Source organism: Rattus norvegicus, chromosome 15 (genome assembly GCF_021556685.1).
Source record: "Rattus norvegicus strain SHRSP/BbbUtx chromosome 15, alternate assembly SHRSP_T2T, whole genome shotgun sequence".
NCBI lineage: Eukaryota > Metazoa > Chordata > Mammalia > Rodentia > Muridae > Rattus > Rattus norvegicus.
Genome location: NC_141548.1, coordinates 12589028 through 12601967, shown reverse-complemented (window position 1 = coordinate 12601967; position 12940 = coordinate 12589028). Strand labels below are relative to the sequence as shown.

The window sequence follows — 12940 nt, the reverse complement described above, 5'->3', positions numbered from 1 at the left end:
ATATTCACTGAAGAATCAACATTTTCTGGATATCATCATTGAGATGACGTTTTCATTAACTTTCCTGTCAGAAGGCTCTTTGAATCATTAAGCAAAATTTTCCAATCCAACCTTAACAAATTATGGGTTTAGCAGATCAATAACTTATTTCAAAAGATTAAAACTAAGTACAAGGTCCTGTGTTTGGTCCTCAGCTCTGAAAAAAAAAGATTAAAAAATAGATTCCTTGTTATAGAAGGTATAAGCAGGTTGATGGCATACTAGGAAATCCTCAGGGTCAGATCAGCAACTACTGGAAATCTTCCGGGTTAGATTGGCAACTACTGGTATGCTGATTCCTGAATCGTGTTTTTTTTTTTTTTTTTTTGATCCATGGTGCACTTTTATTGATGGGTTGCAGTCCCTCAGAGCCCAGCCTGGTGGCTCAAGCCACCCTCTTGCTTACACGCTCGTAGGTCACATCCCCGATGGTGGAGATCTCCACCAACTTGTCACCCACGACCTCCGAAGTCTGGTGATAGTTGGGGAAGTCTGCCACCACCTTGCCACCCTCCATCTTCACGGTTGCCTTGAACTTCTTGCCCCCCATGGTCTGCATTTCACATTCTTTGCCAATGGTGAACTTGTTGCTCATGATGTTGCCCCCAGAGTAAGACTGGGACCAGGTGAAGTTCTCTCCATCCTGCTGGACCTCTGTGATGATCTTGAAGTTACGTCCCCTTTCAATCACATCTCCTGGAAGACCCAGGCGCTTCATGAACTCGTCGTAATTCTTCTCACTTTCAAATTCGTATTTGCCGGTGAAGGCCATAGTGCTGGGAGAGAGCTGGCAGCAGAGAGGCAGCTGAGGAAGAAGGTTGGTACTGAGGAGTCTGGAGTCTCAGCTTATAAACACTGCCAACTGCCAAGGTTCAGCCCCAAAGTCACCCCACTTCTCAGTCTTGCCCCTAACCGGGAGGTGATTGATATTTTATGATGTGGGCAGGAGCCCCAAGGTTATTCACCTTGGAGAAAACCACCTACAATACCACTACCAGTCTCAGCCAGGCCAAGGCCAGGATGGCCACAGAATGCGTCATTCACCTCTCTGTTCATCCCACCCTCTGCCCATCCCCGAGCTCCCCTCAGCCTCCGTTCACCAAGCACTGTGCACTGAACTGTACGTGGCCATGCAGAAGAAGGAGGCATGAGCCTTTCCCAGGGAGCCTCCAGGCACAAGGCACACAAGTGCAGTCTGTAAGCTAGATGTCATAGGTGCCACTTTACATACGGGGCTCAAGTCTTTAGGGTGACAGATGCCAGCTTTGCTTGTGGGGTGGTTCCTGGGCCACACAAAAGTAGCAGTGCAAAAGCCCTCGTCAGAATCATCACCGTTACTACTGTTAATTACAAAGCTTTGCCTGGGCACTGTGGTTCACACCGATAATCCTGGTACTTGGAAAGCTGAGGCAGGAGGATTGTCATAAGGCCAAATAAACAATGGGCTACAGAGCAAGATCCTGTTTCAGGGACAAACCAAAACCAAGCAAACAAAAACTCTCCTGTTCTGGGGTCTCCTCTCTACTGAATCGTGTTTTGTAATCCTCTCTTTGTGTTTTTCTATTGGCGTGCCCAGGACCCACACACTCAATGAGATCCTGGATTTGTTGGCTTTCTGGTACAATCGATAAATACCTGGGGTAGAAATGTCAAACCAACATCAGTGGGTGTAAAACACTCTAAGAGCTTCTAACCCTGAGAGACAGAGAGAGAGAGAGAGAGAGAGAGAGAGAGAGAGAGAGAGAGAGAGAGAGAGAGAGAGAGAGAATATGTGTATTCTACTTCCAGCAGTTGACTAAAGAAAGCAAGCAAAGCCCCCATAGTCTAGAAATATTCCCTCAGAGCAGCAGACTTGGAGAATCACTTCTATTTTGATTAGATACTACGTCTTCTTTTTCAAGTTGCACCATTAAAGGACTAGCCCAGGCAAGGGCCTACTTTTCTCCTTTACCTCCTAAGCAGAATCTTCCAGTCATTCAGGGTCAGCCTCAGGACTTTTGAAGTTTCATGATGTTTCTGCCAATATAAATTAACTCGTTGGGAGCTGACAGTTGGAAATGGGAATGGGCTAGGGGTCTAAGGGATTCATAAGAGATAGGAGCGAAGAGGGTTTCACCACAATCTGCTTTTTTGGCCTCCTTCAAATGGGGTCATATAGACTTAGCTTGACCAACTGACCAGAAAGAGATTATGTGGGCCTGGAAGCATGAGCAGAGCTTTATTCTACACGTGACTACACCAGGAAGAATACATTGGTCTAGGTACTCAAGATCCCTCTTGGAGGAGATGACAAGTGCCTTCGGGGCTTTATTTAAAGGGCAGAAGGCAGGGTCTGGTTTGTGGAACTAGCAAAGTAGTCAGTTTTGGTTGGGCCAAAGTCTTGTGAATCATCTCCCCCTCCATTACCTCAGCCTCCCTCAGAGCCCGATATCATCAGCAAGGTTTCTGTTGCTCGGGGGCTAGTTTAGTCTTTTGCCACAATGTACTTACAATCCTGCTATTTCTGGAATACAAACAGATCTCAGAATGAAAAATCAGATCAAAAGGCAAGAAGGAGCCAGCCAGATTCACAAACAAAACAGAGTCAAGTCGGTGGCTGGCTCTCCCTCAGTTTAGGGGTGATCTCTCTCCTTTGACAATGGGCATGAGGAACAGCACCATTGTGACATGTGGTGTCACAGATCACACAGTGATGGACATGAGCTCAAAGGGGGACAAAAGTTCAAAGAAGGTTAAGTCTGAAGTCTGTCAAACTATCTGGGTGTGATCTGACCAGTATTTATCTTACATTCATCTCTGTCACAAATGTTCTCCCCCCCACCCCCTCCCTCCCTCTCCCCACCTTTTCTTCTGAACCAGGATCTCATTCTATTGCCCAAGGTGCCTGGAACCCAGGGGTCCATGCAATCTTCCTGCCTCGGTCTCCTCAGTTTCAGGGATGATAAGTGTATTATCAGGCCTGGCTTCTCTGTTAGAAAATTTAAAATATATTAATATGCATACTTATTTTGCTAGTTTATTTCTTTTGTGTTATTGTTTTGAAACATGGTCCCTCTATATTGCCTAGCCCAAGCTGACCTGGTCTCTCTATAATGCCTAGCCCAGGCTGCCTCACATTTTTTATCCTCCTGCCTCTTTGTTGTATGGGGAATCCAGGTAAGCACTCTCACACTCAGATGAAAATCCTATTAAATTTTATTTGGAAAAGTAAGAGCAGTTGATTCAGAGTGTGGAATGTAGATGAAGGTGGGATGTGGGAAAAGAATGTAAAGAAGAAGTGTTCCCTAATTATCTAATAAAACATTGAGCTAAAGCAGTGGTTCTCAACCTGTGTGTCACAACCCCTTTGGAGTCAAATACCCCTTTCACATTAGACCATCAGAAAACACAGATATTTATTACAATTCATAACTAGCAAAATTACAGTCATGAAGTAGCAATGAAAATAATTTTATGGCTGAAGGTCCCCACAACTTGAGGAACTATATAAAAGGGTCACAGTATTAGGAAGGTTGAGAACCACTGGCCTGGAGGTTACAAGGATGGTATTGTACAGACATGGTTCACTTGACTCCGAGTGAATGACATCACTCTTCAGAGTGTGGTGGCTCTCACTCAGTCAGCTGAAAAGTTTAACTGCAGAGCCAGGCTTTCTGAAGAAGAAATTCTGTGGTCACGGCTTCAGGTTCAAAGCTGCTTGAGTTTCCAGCTGGCTCTTTGCCAGCTAGGTTTTGGACTTCCAGCTCCCACAATTCTGAGAGAAAATGCCAAGGACATCCCCTGCCCATCTCCACCTCTCCTTCCCTGTCTTCCTTCTCTCTGATCCTCTGTGGGCTCTGGCTCTCCAGAGGGCCCTGTGTAGTTCTCTCAGTATTAGTGAGGACTCTTGAGAAAAGTCTGCTGAGCTGTTGAAGGTCAGGGCTCATTAAGTGCATCTTCCTACGTGCTAGCTCTGCTGCCTTAAATGCCCAGGAGGGGCTGGAACTGGACTCTATTGCTCTGGTGTAGAAGTCTTCAACTATTTTATTCTCAACCTGAGTGGAGTGGAGCTGGAGGGAGCTCCATGCAGTCCCCTGCGGGAGCCTGAGTCCTTTCAGAGATCTCTACAAGGGGAAGCCGGGATCTTTCAGAAAAGAGAACAAGCCACTGATGAGCTGAGCTGGACTTTACTAGAAAGACATCCTAATGGACTCAAGCAGACAGTTACAGGAAAGGGGGAAACACACCCATGTGAGTGTGCAGGCTTCTAAGGGGGCAGTCATGTTTAACTGTCATAGCAGTATTGGTGTGTGTGTGTGTGTGTGTGTGTGCGCGCGCGCACATGAGCATGTGGTCGTGTGTGTGTCCTGTGTATGTGTTGGGGTGTGCCTGTGTGAGTGTATGTGTCTGTGTGACCATGTGTGTATGCATGCCTGTGTGTGTATGCATGTCTGTGTATCTGTATGTGTATATGTTATTCCAGTGACTCTAAAGCTACCTTATATTTTGCAAAGAGACTGTTTTATCCCCCTTCCCTCCTTCTATTCACTAGAATAGATTATAAACTGTCTTTAGAGGGGTTAGGACTGCAATCTGACAAAACCAAACCATGGGTCTCGAGGACTACACAGTGAATTAAGACAGGCCTTTTCTAGAAATGCAGTTTCTGAAAGATCCTAGAAAGCTGCAGACTGAACAGCTGAGAAGGGAAGAAAGCTTTATTTGTCTATATTTTAGGCACAATGCATTGCTATTTTAATGTTATGTGAAACATATCTCTATGACAGTAAGATTGTAGCCAGAGACAGCCTTTACACACAGCAAGAGTTTTGTGCTGGACTCTCAGACGCCCCACCATGAGGGCTTTCCTTTTCTTCCCACTTAATTTTTCCTCTCTAGTTACCCTGCCTCACTCAACCTGTACATAGAAATAAACTAGCCAATTTCTGCATGTATATGGTTTGATTGTGCCAAGACCAGTCTTTCAGACACTACTATGTAAATGATAGGAACTCCCCAGAATTCTCCAGCAAAAAGCTTTTGGGCATTTCTGCTTACAGATCCTTTGAACCTCATTTCAAATCCTGCGTCTTGCTATCTGCATCAATTCTGGACTGCTGTTTTCAGTCCTAAAAGGTTCCGACATGACTGCATCTTAACCATACGTAGAATTACCAAAAGGTCTGATAGCTCCTGACTTGTGACTGTGGAAGCTGGAGATTCTCTGCCTTAGCTCAGGGAGCAGTAAATTCAAGTTTATCTTACTAACAAGCGTGCTAATTTCATCTCAGAGAGTGAAGATGAACTAGTAGCATCCATACACAAATTACATAATGAAATGCATTTTTTCATTCTTTAAGATTGATTTATTTTATTTTAAATTAATGAGTATTTTGCCTACTTGCAATTCTGTGCATCACAAGCGTGCCTGGTACCTGCAGATGTCAGAAGAGAGCATCAGATCCACTAGGACTGGAGGTAAGAATGGCTGTGAGCTGACTTGTGGGTGCAGGGAACTGAAACCTGGTTGCTTTTAAGAGCAGTAGTTGTTCTTCAACATTAAGCTACCTCTTTAGCCCCATAATGATATCTTCAGTATGTAAGCATAATTATTCCCTTACTCATCCTGTGCTCCTCAAGTTAAAAAACTAGAGTTGATTTTATTGGATATTTTATCTATTTACATTTCAAATGTTATCCTCTTTCTTGGTTTCCCGTCTGGAAATCCCCTATCTTATCTCCCCTTCCCCTGCTTCTATGAGGGTGCTACCCCACCTATCCACCCACTCCTGCCTCCCCACTCTGGTGTTCCTCTACAGTGGGACATCGAGCCTTCGCAGGACCAAGGGCCTCTTGTCCCATTGATGTCTGACAAGGCCATCCTCTACTACATATGCAGCTGGAGCCATGTATACTCCTTGGTTGATGGTTTAGTTCCTGAAAGCTCAGGGAGATCTGGTTGGTTGACATTGTTCTTCCTATGCGGTTGCAAAGCCTTCCAGCTCCTTTAGTCCTTTCTCTAATTTCTAAATTGGGGACCCTGTGCTTAGTCCAATGGTTGGCTGCTAGCATCTGCTTCTGTATTTGTCAAGCTCTAGCAGAGCTTCTCAGGAGACAGTTCTATTAGGATCCTGTCAGCAAGCACTTCCTGGCATGTGCAATAGTGTCTGGGTTTGGCGTTTGTGTATGGGTTGGATCCCCAGGTTGGGCAGTCTCTGAATAGCCTGTCTTTCAGTTTCTGCTCCATATTTTGTCTCTGTATTTCCTCCTGTGAGTAGTTTGTTCTCCCCTCCAAGAAGGACTAAAGAATCCACATTTCTGTCTTCCTACTTCTTGAGCTAAATGTGGTTTGTGAATTGTGTCTTGGGTATTCTGAGCCTTGGGCTAATATCCACTTAATCAGTGAGTGCATACCATGTGAATGCTTTTGTGATTGGTTTACCTCACTCAGGATGATATTTTGTAGTTCCATCCATTTGGCTAAGAATTTCATGAAGTCATTATTTTTAATAGCTGAATAGTACTCCATTGTGAAATGTACATTTTCTGTATCTATTCCTCTGTTGAAGAACATTTGGGTTTTTCGAGCTTTTGGCTATTATGAGTAAAGCTGCTAATGAACATAGTGGAGTATGTGTCTTTGTTATATGTTGGAGCATATTTTGGGTATATGCCCAGGAGTCAAATAGCTGGGTTCTCAGGTAGTACTATGTCCAATTTTCTGAGGAAACACCAGATTGCTGTCCAGAGTGGTTGCACCAGCATGCAATCTCACCAACACTGGAGAAGTTTTCCTCTTTCTCGTCACCTGAGTTTTTGATCTTAGCCATTCTGATATTAGGTGGAATCTCACAGTTCTAATTTGCATTTCTCTGATGAGTAAGAATGTTGAATATTTCTTGGCCATTTGATGTGTTTCTTGGCCATTCAATATTCCTCAGTTCAGAATTCTTTGTTTAGCTCTCTTCCCCATTTTTAATAGGGTTATTTGGTTCTCTGGGGTCTAACTTCTTGAGTTCTTTTTATATATTGGTTATTAGCCCTCTATCAGATGTAGGATTGGTAAGATCTTTTCCCAATCTGTTGGTTGCTGTTTTGTCCCATTTGTATTATAGATATTTCACTCATTTTGTTACAGTCACACCAAGATACTTTATATTCTTTGTGATTATTGTAAAAGGTTTTGTTTCCCTAATTTCTTTCTCAGCCCATTTATCTATTGTGTAGAGGAAGGCTACTGATTTGTTTGAGTTAATTTTATATCCAGCCACTTTGCTGAAGTTATTTATTAGCTGTAGGAGTCCTCTGGTAGAGTTTTGGGGGTCCCTTATTTATACTATTATATCCTCTGCGAATAGTGATATCTTGACTTCTTCCTTTCCAATTTGTATCCCTTTGACTTCTTTTTGTTGTCTAATTGCTCTGGCTAGACCTTCGAGTACTGTAATGAATAGATAAGGAGAGAGTGGCCAGCCTTGTGATTTTAGTGAGATTGCTTCGATTCTCCCCATTTAATTTAATGATGGCTACTGATTTGGTATATGTTGCTTTTATTACATTTGGTTATGGGCCTTGAATTCCTCATCTTTCCAAGTCGTTTAACATGAAAGGATTTGGTATTTGTCAAAGGCTTTTTCAGCATATGAGGTGATCGTGTTTTTTTTCCTTTAAGTTTGCTTATGTAGTTGATTATGTTGATGGATTTCCATATGTTTAACCAACCTGGCATCCCTGTATCTCAGCATCCCTGCATCCCTTCATCCCTACATCCCTGTGATAAAGCCTTCTGAATCACGGTGAATGATCATTTTGATGTGTTCTTGGATTTAGTTTGCAAAAAATTTATGAGTATTTTTGCATTGATATTCTTAAGGGAAATTGGTATGAAGTTCTCTTTCTTTGTGAGGTCTAGGTCTCTTTCTTTGTGGTTTAGGTAACAGATAGCTGCAGCTTCATAGAATGAAGTAGTAGTGTTCCTTCTGTTTCTATTTTGTGGAATAGTTTAAAGAATATTCGTACTAGGTCTTCTTTGAAGGTCTGATAGAATTCTGCACTAAACCCATCTGGACTGGACTTTTGGAGCAAAAGGTTTAATGATTGCTTCTATTTAGTTATATGGTTTATATGATTCTGATTTAACTTTTGTACCTTCTCCTTTCTAGAACAAAATCACACATTATGTCTAGATTTTCCAGTCTTGATGACTATAGACTTTTGTAGTAGGATCTGATGATTTTTCGCACTTTCTCACTTTCTGTTGTTATGTCTTCCTTTTCATTTCTGATTTTGTTAATTTGGATACTGTTTCTGTACCCTCTAGTTAGTTAAGCTAAGAGTTTATCTACCTTGTTGATTTTCTCAATGAACCAACTCCTGGTTCTGTTGATTCTTTGTATAGTTCTCTTTGTTTCTACTTGGTTGATTTTAGTCCTTAGTTTGATTATTTCCAGCCATTCCTTCCACTTGGATGTATTTGCTTCATTTTTTCTAGAGCTTTTGGATGTGCTGGTAAGCTGCTAGTGTCTGATTTCTCCAATTTCTTTATGAAGTACTCAGAGCCATCAGTTTTCCTCTTAGCACTGCTTTTATTGTATCCCATAAGTTTGGGTATGTTGTGCCTGCATTTTTGTTAAATTCTAAAAAGTCATTAATTTCTTTATTTCTTCCTTGACCAAGTAATCATTGAGTAGAGAGTTGTTCAGCTTCCTTGAGTATGTGGACTTTCTGTTGTTTTTGTTGTTATTGTAGACCAGCCTTAGTTGGTGGTGGTCTGAAAGAATACATGGGATTCAGTGGACATGATTGTTGGGGGGAGGGCTGTAATGGGGGGGGAGGATGGGGAGGGGAACACCCATATAGAAGGGGAGCGGGAGGGGTTAGGGGGATGTTGGCCTGGAAACCGGGAAAGGGAATAACAATCGAAATGTAAATAAGAAATACTCAAGTTAATAAAGAAAGAAAAAAAAGAATACATGGGATTAATTCTTCTTGTATCTGTTGAGGCTTGTTTTGTGCCCAATTATATGGTCAATTTTGGAGAAGGTACCATGAGGTGCTGAGAAGAAGGTATATTCTTTTGTTTTAGGATGAAATGTTCTGTAGATATCTGTTAAATCCATTTGGTTCATAATTTACTTTAATTTCACTGTGCCTCTGTATATTTTCTGTTTCTATGATCTAGCCATTGGTGAAACTGAGGTGTTGAAGTTCCCCACTATTTTTGTGTGAGGTTCTATGTGTTTTTGGAGCTTTAGTAATTTTTTTTAACAAATGTGGGTGTCCTAGCATTTGGGACATAGCTTTTAATAATTGAGAGCTCACTGTGGTGGATTTTTCTTTTGGTGAGTATGAAGTGTCTTTCTCCATCTTCTTTGGTAACTTTTGGTAGAATGTCTATTTTATTGGATATTCAGATGGCAACACCTACTTGTTTCTTGGGACCAATTGCTTGGAAGACTTTTTTTCAGCCTTTTACTCTGAGGTAGTGTCTGTCTTTGTAACTGATGTGTGTTTCTTACATGCAGCAAAATGCTGGGTCTGGTGTTACTGTTTCTGACTGGAGCCTGTCCCTCCTTTGAGCCTTGTTATGTTGGGCCTACTTGGTTCAGGCTGTCTCTGGGTATAGGATGGGCTTTGGAGCACAGGATCTGTTCCTGGGTGCAAATACAAATGGGAAGTGTGTCTCCAACAGGGCTGGAGGTCCTAAGTCCTCTGGTTAGGTCAGGTATTGGGGCAGGGGTGGGGGACTCACCTGAGAGTAGGGGTATCAGAACTCCTGGGGGCCAATTCCTCTTAAATCAGGAACTAGACAAGGCTGTCCACTCTCTCCATATCTATTCAATATAATATTTATAATATATAAGTTCTACTTAGATCAATTAGACAACTGAAGGAGAACAAGGGTGTGCAAACTAGAAAGGAAAAAAAATCAAAGTATCTTGATTTGCAGATATGATGTGATATTATGATAAGTAACCCTAAAATTTCCTCTTAGAAATTTCTACCACTGATAAACATTTTCAGTGAAGTAAATGGATACAAAGTGAATCTATAAAATCAGTATCTCTTCTATATATAAATAACATATGGACTGGGAATAAAATCAGGGAAAGAACATCTTGTACAATAGCCTCAATTAATGTAAAATATATTGAGGGAAACTCTAGACAAGCATGTAAAAGACTCCTATGATTAAAAAAAAAAGAACAAAAAACCTCCAAGTCTTTGAAAAAAAACTGAAGAAGATATCAAAAGATGTAAAGATCCTCCATGCTATGGATTGGTAGAATTTATACAGTAGAATATAATTAAAATATTCATTCCACCAAAAGCAAAACCAAAAGATTCAACAGATTTGTTCAATCCCCATCAACATTCTTCACTGATTTTGAAAGGACCATTCTTGGTTTCATATGGAAAAAACAAAAATCTAGGCTAGCTGAAAAAGAAAATAATAAATCCTGAATAATAAAAGAACATTTGGAAATCTCACCATTTCCAATATCAAGCTGTATTACAAAACTATAGTAATAAAACAGCATGATTTGGCATAAAAACAGATATATAAATCAATTGAATCAAATTAAAGCCTCAGACATACATCCGCATACCGATGGACACCTGATTTTTAATAAAGAGAACACCAAGTACAAACTGGAAAAAAAGTTAGCTTGTTCTACAAATGGTGCTGATCAAACTGTATAGCTGCATATAAGTGAATCTAAATAGACCTATATTTGTCACTCTATGCAAAACTCAATTCCAAATAGATCAAAGACCTCGACATATCAACCACACTGAACCTAATACAACAGAAAGTGAGGAATAGATTTAAACTCATTGACAAGGGAAAAGACCTCCTGAACAGAACACCACAGGCAATAAGATCAACAATTAGTAAATGGGACTTCATGAAACTAAAAAATAATCACATTTAAAAATGAGGAACAGATTTAAACAGAGAATTGTCAATATAAAAAATTCAAATTCCCAAGAAACATTTAAGGAAATGTTAACCATCCTTAGCGACCAAGGAAATGCAAATCAAAACTACCTTCAGATTCCATATGACACCTGTTAGAATAGTAAAATCAATAACAAAAGAGGCAGCTCGTGCCAGTGATGATGAGGATCAAGGGCAATATCCCGCCATTGCTTGTGGTTTTGCAAAGTTGTATAGCCACTTTGAAAATCACTATGGCTTTTCCTCACAAAGATGGTAAGCAATCTACCTCAAGATCCAGCTATTCCATTTGCTGGGGGACCAGCCCCAACATTGGTCTTCTTTCTCGTGTTGGTTCTTCTTGAGGCAGCGGAGGGGGAAGAGCGTCGGCGGAGGGTAAGACTTTGTCTTACGAGATATTTAGGGTTGCTGTATAATAGGTTTACTTATCTAAGTCTAAGTTACTATGTTACTGTAGCTGATTTACTTATCTATGTCTAAGTCACTATGCTCTGTTACTGTAACTGACCCTCCTTCTGTGTTCCTCTAAGGCCAGAAACTGCAGTCTCTGGCATTTAGCATCTCATTCTAAAACAAGAGGAGACAAAGTAGAGGATTACTTGTTGGAGCCTTTTCCCTTTTGTCCCTATGCCTCTTGCTTGTCAGAGTAGGGGGAAAGTTTGGAGCCATAAATTTCTATTGAACCAAGAGAAGTGAAGAGCGCTTGCAGAAGGAAAAGCTTCTACATAGCCAAATATGCATAAACATATATAATTTCACACATGGATTCATAAATGCGCATTTATACATTTCCACTCAAAAATCAGTTGGGCCCAGTTTACATACATTATCACAATTACATTCTTACACACACACATGCATACATTCTCACGATCACATACTTACACACACATCCATACTTACATATACATATGGAGCAAAAGACCAAGCACCAGTGCAGAAAGATGAGCTCCAATCTTTATTACATAGAGAAAGAAATTGCTTCTACCCTTTCAATGCTAAGTAAATTAAACTCAAGTTTGTAAGGGAAAAGCCTTGTTCCTTTTAATAAGACTAAGTCTGCGTTGCTATTAAGAAATGACCTGTTCTGTCCCATGGTAAGGAGAAACCTGCCTGCGCCTTCTGTTCTCTCCAGCTTCTTTTTTCTTCTTTTCCTCTGCATTCTGCACATTGCTCTCTTATGTTACCTATAGTCTCTAAGTTATTCCTCTCTGCATTTCTTCTCAGCCCAGATCTTATTAGCTCAGTTCTCCTTAGCTCAAACCTGACTCTTCAGCTCAGTTCCTCTCCATCTCAGTCCTTCCGTACCTGTCCCTCTGTGTATCTTCTCTTTGTCCTATGCACTTTTAACATCTTTCAGAATACATGATCTCATGTTACAAAGTTCATCACAAGTTCATATGAAAGATCAAAGCATAAATTGAAATAGAAGTTTACAACTGAGAATGTTTACATGAATATCCATCAGGAGTAATTATCTGGCTAAACATTCATCACCAGTGTCAGCTCTACAGGTTCACTGAAGATCTAAAATCATAGTTGTTAGTGAAGTTTTGTATAGATAAACCCAGTCAAAATTTTATCCTCTGTCCTAGCACCTATAATAAATTGTTTGTTCTCTTTTTATGACCCTTGATAATTGTTTTACACCCTCTTGGAATGTGTTCTGAGTAGGAGAAAGTCTGGTTACTATCTAAGAGCAATTAACTGGTGACACCTGGGAGACTGGTAGAGTTCTCACTGCAATTTTGACTATTAGAAAAGGGCCTAGTAGCAGTCCCACTATAAGAGAGCTTAATAATCACTGATATAATTTTAGGAATTCTTATAGGATCATCATTAAGAATAAAAAAGTCATCTGTTTGTCTATATAGCATCATTACAAGACAGTACATCTTTGTAGGTCTGCTCCAAAGGGGTGTGCTATTACTCAATGATTGTTATATATGTCTAATAATA

At 40.7% G+C, this 12940-nt stretch overlaps 1 pseudogene across 1 annotated transcript; it reads right to left on the bottom strand.

Moving 5' to 3' along the window:
• Positions 1-376: 376 nt before the first annotated feature.
• LOC148000823 (gastrotropin pseudogene) lies at positions 377-871 on the bottom strand (annotated as a pseudogene). Its single transcript, XR_015639102.1, has one exon. The product of XR_015639102.1 is annotated as a gastrotropin pseudogene (transcript).
• Between the last annotated feature and the right edge of the window lie 12069 nt (positions 872-12940).